The 10,945-nt window shown below is 38.2% G+C and overlaps 1 pseudogene; it reads left to right on the top strand.

Annotated features, from left to right (window-relative positions):
- The first annotated feature begins 63 nt into the window (after nucleotides 1–63).
- On the top strand, nucleotides 64–1,942 carry LOC113078172 (cadherin-6-like; annotated as a pseudogene).
- Nucleotides 1,943–10,945: the final 9,003 nt, after the last annotated feature.

The raw sequence follows: 10,945 nt of genomic DNA, 5'->3' as shown, positions 1-10,945 counted from the left end.
CACCATCTAATTTCTGTGGTAATCTCAGATGGACACGATCCCAGGCAGACCAGCAACGGCACGCTCACAATTCGGGTGTGCACGTGCAACCGAGACGGCAACATGGTGATGTGCAATGCAGAGGCTCTGACAAGCTCCGCGGGGCTCAGCACAGGGGCGCTCGTGGCCATCCTGCTCTGCCTCCTCATCCTGCTCCGTAAGTCGCCTTCACTGCTCTCTTTTTGACTTTAACAGTCAGAACACTTCTACATCATCTGTCTGATGGCCACTTCCTCCATCCGTCTGTCTGCTGTGAATCTGACTGTTCATCTTTCAAGCCATTTGTTAGTGAGACTTTACAGTTCATTTTCCCACCTGTCTTCTTGTCAGTTAGCGCTTTTGTCTGCGCTGCCATTTGATTAATTACGATTCCAGTGGTCTGAAGTGTGTACGCCTGATCTGCATGCAAAATAATTAACAATTATGTGGAAAAAAGAAAACAAAGAAAAACTGTTTCTGACATGCCTCAGATGGCTGAACTGATAAAACTCGCTGGTTGGTTATTTAATCAGGAAACGTGGTAACAAGGGCTAGATTTCAATTAAACTCACATTAATCCAGTTTTGATTTAATTCAACAAAACAGGAATATCACATCTGAGTTTATGACTTAACTTAGATTTAATAACGTGTTTGTTTGTTTTTTCATAATTATTTGATAAATAGAAATTCAGAACTGCATTTAATTAATATAAATATTTTGTAACATTATAAATGTTCGGTTGCACTTTATTTTACAGTACGTGTTATAACATGTACTTATAGTGTACTTACAGTGTATTTCTAAGAAAGTTCTGGTAATACAAGGTAAATACATGGGGTGGGTTAGGGTTAGGTTTAGGGGTAGGTTCAGGGTTAGGTTTAGGGGTAGGTTCAGGGTTAGTACCTAGTTATTACATAGTTATGTAATTACTATAATAAGTACATAGTATGTACATCAGGAATAGGACTGTAAAATAAAGTGCTACCAAATGTTCTGTCATTTTGGTCAATTGAATGTGTCATTACTGCATATAAGCATTAATTTATATATTTATATACACAATATTCTGATGCCAAATGCAAAACTTTTAATAAATATATAAGTATATATAATATTTAGGTTGCACTTTATTTTACAGTACGTGTACTAACATGTACTTATAGTGTACTTACATAGTATTTATCTAAAATAAAGTTCTGGTAACACAAGGTAACTACATGGGGTAGGGTTAGTTTTAGGGGTAGGTTCAGGGTTAGTACCTAGTTATTACATAGTTATTGTAATTAGTATAATAAGTACATAGTATGTACATGAGGAACAGGACTGTAAAATAAAATGCTACCATATTTTGCCAAGGTATTTCTGGTGCATCACTAATAACCAAAAATGTAATTTTTCCTATCTTGTTCTGTAGTGATCGTGGTGTTGTTTGCTGCCATGAAACGTCAGAAGAAGAAGAAAGAGCCCTGATCATCTCCAAGGAGGACGTGAGGGACAATGTGGTCAGCTACAATGACGAGGGTGGTGGCGAGGAGGACACACAGGCCTTTGACATTGGAGCTCTTCGCCATCCGGATGTAATGGAGGAGGGCAAACTGCGGCGGGACATCCTGCCTCTGAGTCACTCTACCCTCCGCCGCCACTTCGCAGGACCATGGCGCCATCCCCGAGAGAACGCAGACGTACGGGACTTTATCAACCAGCGTGTGCTGGATAACGACGGCAACCCCACGGCTCCTCCTTACGACTCACTGGCCACCTACGCGTACGAAGGTAACGATCGGTGGCCGAGTCACTCAGCTCGCTGGGGTCCATGTCTCTGAAGGGGATCAGGACTATAACTACCTCAGCGAGTGGGGGCCACGCTTCAGGAAGCTAGCCAGACATGTACGGTGGTGAGGACAGCGACTGGGACTCCTAACGACAGACTGAGGAGCGAGACTCATTTGCTGATCTGCCTCTACATGAAGACTAGAGTAGCAGAATGAGGCAGCCTAATTTCTTTTACAAAGTGCCCTTTTATTCTTCTCTTTGTCCTACAATCAGGCAGCCGGTTTCTCTGTCCTGATTGGCTGTGCATTTTCCTCAAATGAGGAAACGAACTTCACGCTCTGTTGAGGAGGACTTATCTGGATGTGGACTTCTCCTCAGAAGTTCATCTGCGGTGACATCTTCCGGCATAATCCCAGATAGTTCTGGAGATGTCTGCAGTTTTTCATATCTGCAACCATCGCTGAAGAGGTTCTTTTGAAAAAGCCAAGCATCTGATGCAGAATTGTTCTTCAAATCCTGCTGCAAAGAACAGTTAATCGGTTGACTGTGAGCCGTAAAACACTTGAAGTGAAACTCGAGCAGGTCATTGACTGGATAATGGCCGAGGCTGAGGATTTATGAAAGTAACGAACCACCGCCCAAACTCGAGCCTGTGAATTCACCATCAGACCTCAACGTGTAGCGGGCAGCTCGGTATTAAACCCAGTCAACATCATAGGAGTTGTCTAATAACTGGAGGAAATTTCAAACCCTTACTATTACCATTTGCATAATGTTACTAATCTACTTACGACCTCAAGAAAAATGTTTTGTTCATGTAACCAGAATCAAGACGGATTGTATTAAGCCCATCTAGAAAATGGGGTCAGAAGATGTTTCATGCTTGGGCACTGGTTTCATCATCCACATGAAAAAAAAAAAAGCTAGAAGCTTAAAATTATCTGCCATGTCATTGGAACTAAGTGTGTTTTGCTTCCTTTAGCAGTCTGACAAACATTTATTGAACTCAGAAACTGCTTAGTAATGATTTTCTCCTTGTGAGAAACAGACTTCCACACGGTCCCTTAATGACGTGCAGCATAATTTACATTCCATACTATAACTGTTTGTTATTTTTACTTTCTCTCTATTATTTCCAGATGAGACCTTGACATAGATCACATTAGAGTCCAAAAGAGAATTAAACATTAATATCTATACATAGAATTATGGCTTTGTGGACCAAAAGATTGAAAGCAAAGTTGTTAATTAATCACAGTTTGAAGCTGCAATTCTCACTTTCCTCTGACAACCTTCTGCTTTTAATAGCAAGCGTCAAATAAACCAAGGAAGTAATAAAAGCTCAACTGATTTATTCCTCAGCTGGAATGTTAACCACAACAGTGTTGTATTGAAGTGTGAATCAAATCTTAAAGTAAATCACTCCGCAATGATTGCGCCCTCTCTTCAAACCACAAAATGAGCCTGAGAATTGCCTTCACCTCTTCGGTTAGGAGGGGGTGAGTCGGCTCTGAATGGTGCTTCAGCAGGTAAATATGTGTGTTTTAGAAGCAGAATTTCCATTCTTTGTCATTGATATGCTGTAAAAAGAAGAAAAAAAAAGAGAAAAAAGATGGTTACTCATGCTGTAAAAACTTGGTTAATTGAACAGTGCTTTGTACCAGTGGCTTGGGAGAGTATATAATGTCCATGTACAACTTTACTTTATATCTTGTGAAATTTTGTACCAAATATTTATATACCACGATGATGTCTAAATATTCTTGAAATATGTACATTCAGTATTATTGTTTCCGTGTCTTGAAAGTGTTAAACTGTAAATGTGAGCTGTTTGCAGTTCATTCGATGATGTGCAAATGGAATCAAACTTTCATTCAAATAAATGTTCTCTTTTACAGAAAACCTGAGCAATTCTCTGCACACACAGAGACACTTATAAATGCATTACGTTAAGCTTTTGACTTATCACAAGCAATTTGTATTTATTTATTTATTTTGCAAATGAAAGTTGGGCTGTTGCCCATTTTGTGAGCAGAGATAAGTTCAATCATAGAACCTGAAATGAATGTATTTAAATGTATTTAATATGTAAATGTAATAATATTATATATTTGATTTATGTTGCACATGTGTGTGGTGTGTGTTAATACAAAAAGAATATATATATATATATGTATATATATATATATATATATATATATATATATAATATATATATATATATATATATATATATATATATATAATATATATTATTTTTGTATTTACACACATTGTTAAACATAATATATAGAACATGTAAATATACAAATTAAAAGCATATTATTTTTAAACATATATTTGTATATATATTTAGATATATTTCAGTATTGAGAATGAGAAGTCACGTGCCGATTTGGGTTGATTTGGGAGGGGTCTGAGCCGTTCGGCCCTGATGGCAGGATACGCTATCTGTTGCCAGGGGCAATGCCTTCAGAACTTCACAGAGGCGCGACTAAACATTTCAGAGCACTTTCATTTTTGCGCATTTATTTTGTCGGCGGAACAGATTGAGACGGATCTACGAATACGCGAAAGAAAAGAAAGTAAAGCAATGCAAAAACATAAGGCGAAAGAAAGGGGACCTTACAGGAACAAGCTCACACCAAGCGCAAAACAGCGGTGTTTGGAGAAGCTCTCAGACAGCTCCCTGCAGCGGCACAGAGACCTGAACAATTTACCTCAGTGCACACATATGGACATCGGGAATTATATTGTTTACGATGCAAGTCACTTTGCATTCATGCTGTTAATGGCTTAATCTAACCCGGACATTTACATCTAGCAATCACATATTTAACTACCCTAGCTAACCCAGAACTGGTTTGTCCACTTTGCAGCCCCAACAAAAAAAACTGGTACAGTATGTGTCATTGGGTTAAAATCAAATTATAACTAAACATACACAGCTTTAGCCTACATCAAAATATGTTAGAAACGTTCGTATACATTGAACATCTCGTTACAATCTAGTGTTCATTCGCAGTTAATTACTTTGCCATTTTGGTCAAGAAGTGCATTCTAAATGCAATGTAATTACAATACACTAAAACGCATGTGAATAAACTTACTTTGGCCAGTACAACACTGTTGTCATCACCTGCTGTAGATGGACCCAGCCACAGCAGAAAGCCTCGTAACTTTCCAAAGACTTGTGACTTTTAAACTCCTGCATTGTGTAGTAACTTAAACCAAAAAAAGATATAATTCCCAATTTCCATATGTGTGCATCGAGGTAAATGGTCCAGGTCTCTGTGCTGCTGCAGGGAGCTCGTATGGGTCGATATTTTGTATGCTTGAGAGCTTCTCCAAATACCGCTGTTTTGCGCTTGGTGTAACCTAAAAAAACTGTATTCCATTGTTTCTATGTTTTCCCATATGTATCGTGTGAGGTACTGCAGCAGTTTTTAACGCAGCAGTAACTTACAGGCATGGTAAAACAGTGCAGAATTGTGAGAGCCTCCTCTTAACAACACATGTAAACAATCCTGTTTCGCCGCCGGTATCCTTCCAACGTGGCAGAGACTGTGATATCAAGGGAGGGGCTTTGTGCTATGACGACAACTTCTCATTCTCAATAGATATATCCTACATACAGTATTGCTTAGTATTATTTCCTTTGATGCTCAATATACAGCCATGACTTTAAACGATTCTTACAGGACAAATGTCATGATCGTTATCGGAAAATGTCCAGTTTCTGTCCCAGATCGTCAGCTCATTAGGCCAATCTATAATGAAGATCTCAGAGCTCGCCACTGGATTTGGAGGGAGAGGAAACAGTTTTCATTTTAAATTGATTGGGGATCAAGAGTTGTGAGGCAGATGGTGACATTTCAAACAAGGCCCATGTTAACTCAATCACCCTGCCATCCAGCGCTCTCTGCAAATATGTACGTAGACACTAGTCTCATCCAATCTCTCTGTGTGTCTGTACAAGGCCATTAAGGGCTTTAATATAAAGCAGCACTTCAGGATTCAGGTGCACTAACCTCATTTAGAAGGGTCAGTATGCATGTATTAGAAAGAAAATGGGAAATAAAAGTACTACAGCAGAAGTGCTTTTGCTTCTAAGAGAATAGGCTGAGATCTATTTATAACTATATGATTGCTTATATCTATCTATCTATCTATCTATCTATCTATCTATCTATCTATCTATCTATCTATCTATATATATATCTATATCTATATATATATATATATATATATATACCACATGTCAATTCAAATCCATATGCTATTGCATATGCATTGGCCGGTCTTAGCTGGTTAAAGATGGGAGTAGCTAGTGGAAGTAGCCAGACCTGCTAAAGAAAGCAGTCAAAATCCCTCAAAACCAGCCTGGAAACCAGCTATGACCAACCATGTTATAGGCTGGTTTTCAGATTTTTTTTTTTCTTCTTTTTCTATCTTCTCCAACAGGGAATGGGTGAACTTTAACAATATGAGCTTATTTTTCAGGTTCAGGTTCAGGTTTTTTTTTTTTTTTTTTTTTTCGTATAATGAAAAAGGCTGAGCAAAACTTAACCAGCTTTTACCTGATATGCATAAGACATGAAGTTATGCTGCACTAAAATGTTGCGATCTCCCTCTAGACTTGAGTTCATTACAAGCGTATATCTTGAATCAAATACGGCTGGTAATCATAGGATAAGCCCCAAAGAAAAGATTACATAAACTTCGCTGTAACGAAAGCAAGGGCGGCACAAAGCCGAGGAAAAATGTACACTCAAGTGTGTTTTAATCTCTGTAATATTAAGCTGACTAAAGGTTGCTGTGCTTGAGGCCCGCGCTGGCTGTACGCTGGGGATCCGCTGCTCTCACAGCCGACTCTGAGAATGAGCCTCCTGTATCAAGGGCAGTCAACATGTCACCAAAGCAGTGCGGCTGCTGAGGGTTGTAACTCATCATGGCTGAGGCTTAAAACGCTGCGTCGCTTCCCATTAGCCTCGCCTGTCTCTTTAGCCTTAATCTTTAATGGGCATGTCATGTTAGGGGAAATGCTAAACACCAATCTACCTCATCTCGGGCTTTGATTTCCTTCTCTTTCTACCAAATGCTTTCACAGGGTGCAGTATCATCCGCTGTTGCCATCATCACTGACAGGTGAAGTTTTCATTGTAATTTACGAAATCATGTAAAAGTTGTTGGATTAAACTTTACTCCAGAGAGTTCTAAAGCACCATTCTCGCTTTCTTTAGTGACAAAAATGATGTTTATATTCAATCTGTCAAGCTGTGAATGTTGTAAAGTGCAATGAAAGGTCTGTTGTCTGTGTTATCTAAGAGCTCCTGATGTTGTTTCGAATGCGCTGTGTCATGGCCTATTTTCCAGTCATTCACCAAATGAGTTCCATTCACTTCTACACTCATTTTGTTTACTTGTTGTAGTTCTGACTCATTTAACAAGCAATAGACTGTTTATTGGCCATACAAAAGACATTTAGCTATGGCTCAAAATAATCTCCCGAACAGCATGTTTAGCGATACGTACACCGTCGTTCAACAGTTTAAGCAACAGTGACTGTTATAACTGTTTAAAAAAATCCGTAGCCATCATTAGACTCCGATACAGTAAGTGCTTTTGATGGATCATTCCAATTAATATGGGCTCTTGAGCTTTTCTTGGAATGGGACTGATGGGAAGTTTCTAATCTCAGAGTCCAATATATCTGGTGTTTCAAAAGTGTCCAAACTTTCTTAACTTCTCAGTATAATATAAGCCTACATTGATTACATTTAAACAAAAAATATGCACTGGAGTAATATTTTTTATGGTTTATCTTTACTTTTTGTGTACTGCAAACCAAAAGTCCTAGTACCAGACAGTGCTGTGGCATTAGTCACATCACAGGGCCTTCGATTTTTGTCCTTTCACCCTGCTTATCTGGGTACATGACAGGTATTTGGCAATCACTGTCTGCCCATCAGAACAACACAGCGCATTGAAGAGTGAGTGGTCTGGAAGACAGCTGATGTCAAAAAGGCCAGCAAAAATTCATTAGAGCTTGAAATATTGAACCTGTAAGGCACCAAGTAACAATCTCCCACCGGGTTTCATGTCTAGTTTTTCATGTCTGTAGCGAATGTGAAGCCATGCACAGAGGATCCAAATCTGTAAGGACACCCCCTGTATATGCACTGAAGGAGTCACACTGCTTTTCTTTTTGAACTTCTGAACCTTTGCAGCCACATCAGGCAAACACTGTTTTCTGTTAGAAAGGACATGAAGGTTTGCTTAAAAACAATGCACATCTGAGGTGCTAACATCTCTCTCCAATGGGCCGGAAAATGCAGCCTTTAACGCACACCAGTGGAAAGAAGGAACATTTATTGGCCACACAATGTCCGTCATCACAGACCAATTCGTGAAAGCAAAGACAGCATTATATTTTTAACCCCAAATTCCAATTTTCCCGCAGTTTAGCATTTACCTGCATTCAAAAACCATGGCTATTTCTTTGTCATCAGATGGTGGATTATTGGTGGAAATGTGAAGCTGTTGTCAACGGGATATTTTCTAATATGCCTCTATCTGCCAAGTCTATGACGTTAATGTTTACTCGGCGGGGGGATGGAAGGGTCCGGAGGAGAAGAAATGAAAGATCACCGGGTCTGCCGCATCTCATCCGCCTCTCTACATTTCATTTCACCCTTAGTATTCATTTTCCTGCCCCTAAAATGATCAGAATTATTCATGTGCTCCTGTGTTGCCTGTAGAATGTGATTTCCACTTCTCGGCCCTCTCAGCTGAACAACCCCACAGAGGCTTTGGACTTTGAGGTCACTCAGCTCCAGCATAGATGATGGCCGTATCTATAATTCAATGGACAGAAAAAGGGGATGAGTACAGATCACAGACTACTTAGAAGACATACGATGGTGTGGAATCTCCCTCGTGCCCGCAAGATTGGACCCACATTCCGATGGGGGCATCTAAAAGCAAAGTCCATTAGCAGGAATCCTGTCTTTAAAATATTCCTGCCCTCTGAAATATTTGTTTTGGCCCTTTTAACTGAACTTTTAGTTTTAGACTATTTTAGGGTCTTATGCATTTGTAGATGCACCTCTTTTTTTCAAATGTAAGTGTATTTCCGTTCTCAGTTCGATCGCCCAGATGTCACTGAATCCACTTTAGTTGCTAACACATGGCAATATGAAAATGGTTCCATTTCCGTCTTAGATGCACTTAGTCTAAAACTCCTGTGTACTAAACAGGGTTTTTGCTCAGAAATGGGAGACATAAAAATTGCACTAGTTCAAACAGGATTACAGACCTTTTCATGTGGAGTGCTAGTCCTTTCAAGTTCGATCACAAGTGGCCATTAAGTCTTCTTGCATAGCTTCTCTCTCAAGCACTTCATTGATTTAGCTCAAGGGCCTCCCTTAACCAGTCCAGCTACCTATTAATAATCCTCGTTGTAAACAAAAAAATGACAAGGGCATTTCTGTTGAGTCTCAACTCTTTGTAAAGGCCTTATGACACTTTTGTAAGGAAATGGACAAAACTGAGAAATTTAATACTGTGGGATATTGCCTATCATACCTGCCCTCGAGATGGAAATGGATAAGGTTTACTTAAAAAGAAATGCCTTCATAAAACAAACAACATTCTTTATTGTGGATCCGAAGCAAGATTGAGTCCTTGATTCGATCTATGCGCTATACATTTCATATGCATCATGTGGTTGAGAATTGAAGAAAATTGGTTAATTATTGGTTTGTTTAACTGTTTTAAACCAATTTTCTGCACTTTGCAACCACATGATGCCTATAAAATGTCAATTAAATGGTTAAAAATGCAACAGAATGAACCAGTAAAAGCTTTTACTTTGGTCACATTATATCCTGTTGTCAATGTAATGTCATTTTCTGTCACGATGCACCATGTCAGCACAATTGTGTTGCTCTCAGAAAAGCATTTTTATTGATTTTACTCATTTTAGAGTCATGTACATTTTTATGTAATGATTAACTATAGCTGTGTTAATGGTGGAGTGGATGCAGTTATTTTTATCTATGTTCTTTATGAATTATAATGAAAGATGCAATGAATTTTTACATTTTTAATAGCATTTTTTTCTCTCAAATTAAAAATGTATTAAATATCAAGTCACTTGTTTTTACTATAAATAATTATTAAAATAATCACACCAGGGCAAGATGCCTTTTCTCAGAAAAAAATACAAATAAATACATACTTACATGCATACGAAAAACATAAATAAATAAAATGTACAAAAGCTATCATGGTACTCTTTTGAAAGGTACTAATATGTACCTTTTAAGGGTAAATAATTTACAAAAATGTACCTTTTGAAAAGGTATTGTCCCAGTCATATGTAGTTTTTGTCTGAGTAAGTAAATAAACAAACAAACAAATTGGATGGATGGATGTGGTATGGTGCTTTCTTTTTACCCAACAAAACTACAAAAGATATGGTGACCACCATGGCATTGTTAAAACTATACAAAACCGGTTGTGTTCTAGATTTCGAATAAAAGTGTAACCTTACATTTAGATCCAGCATCGGTGCCACGGGGGGTCACCTCTGGTGCAGTCTCCACTCTGAGGCATATTTTTGCTCATTATGATATTTTATCGTCCACACTGAAACCCGTGTGAACTACAAATCCTATTTTACTTAATAAATAAGCTAATATTTTAGCTTCAAATAGGCTACATCGCGAATATGGACACATTTTGATTTGTGCCTAATGAGAGAGGTAAGCCCAACTTTACCTTACGTTTAGTTTTAAATTAATTTGTTTTGGCTCGTTTTTTGCTAAACCCATGTTATTATATACTGCAATTATATTTATCCATTAGAATTATATATTTTAAATTATTTTTCTGTTCTGATACGGTAAATTTAAAGTGAGGGGAACTAAAATATCATATAGTGTTCATAATGTACGTTACAAGGACTGCTGTTATTATTTCTGAAAACGCGACTTATAGATGTAGGAGACTTATCTTTTTGTTATGATACTCAAAAAAAAAAAAAAAAGCTAATGATTATTATTCATATACTTGGCTTCCCATAGCAGCAGAGTCTGGGTCAAATCTGGTCTAGATTCACTTCTGGCTTCAGTGTTGTTGTTGTTTT

This window comes from Carassius auratus, unplaced genomic scaffold (genome assembly GCF_003368295.1).
Source record: "Carassius auratus strain Wakin unplaced genomic scaffold, ASM336829v1 scaf_tig00024481, whole genome shotgun sequence".
NCBI lineage: Eukaryota > Metazoa > Chordata > Actinopteri > Cypriniformes > Cyprinidae > Carassius > Carassius auratus.
Note: the sequence above shows the minus strand (reverse complement) of the source record. Positions and strands in the feature narration are given on the sequence as shown.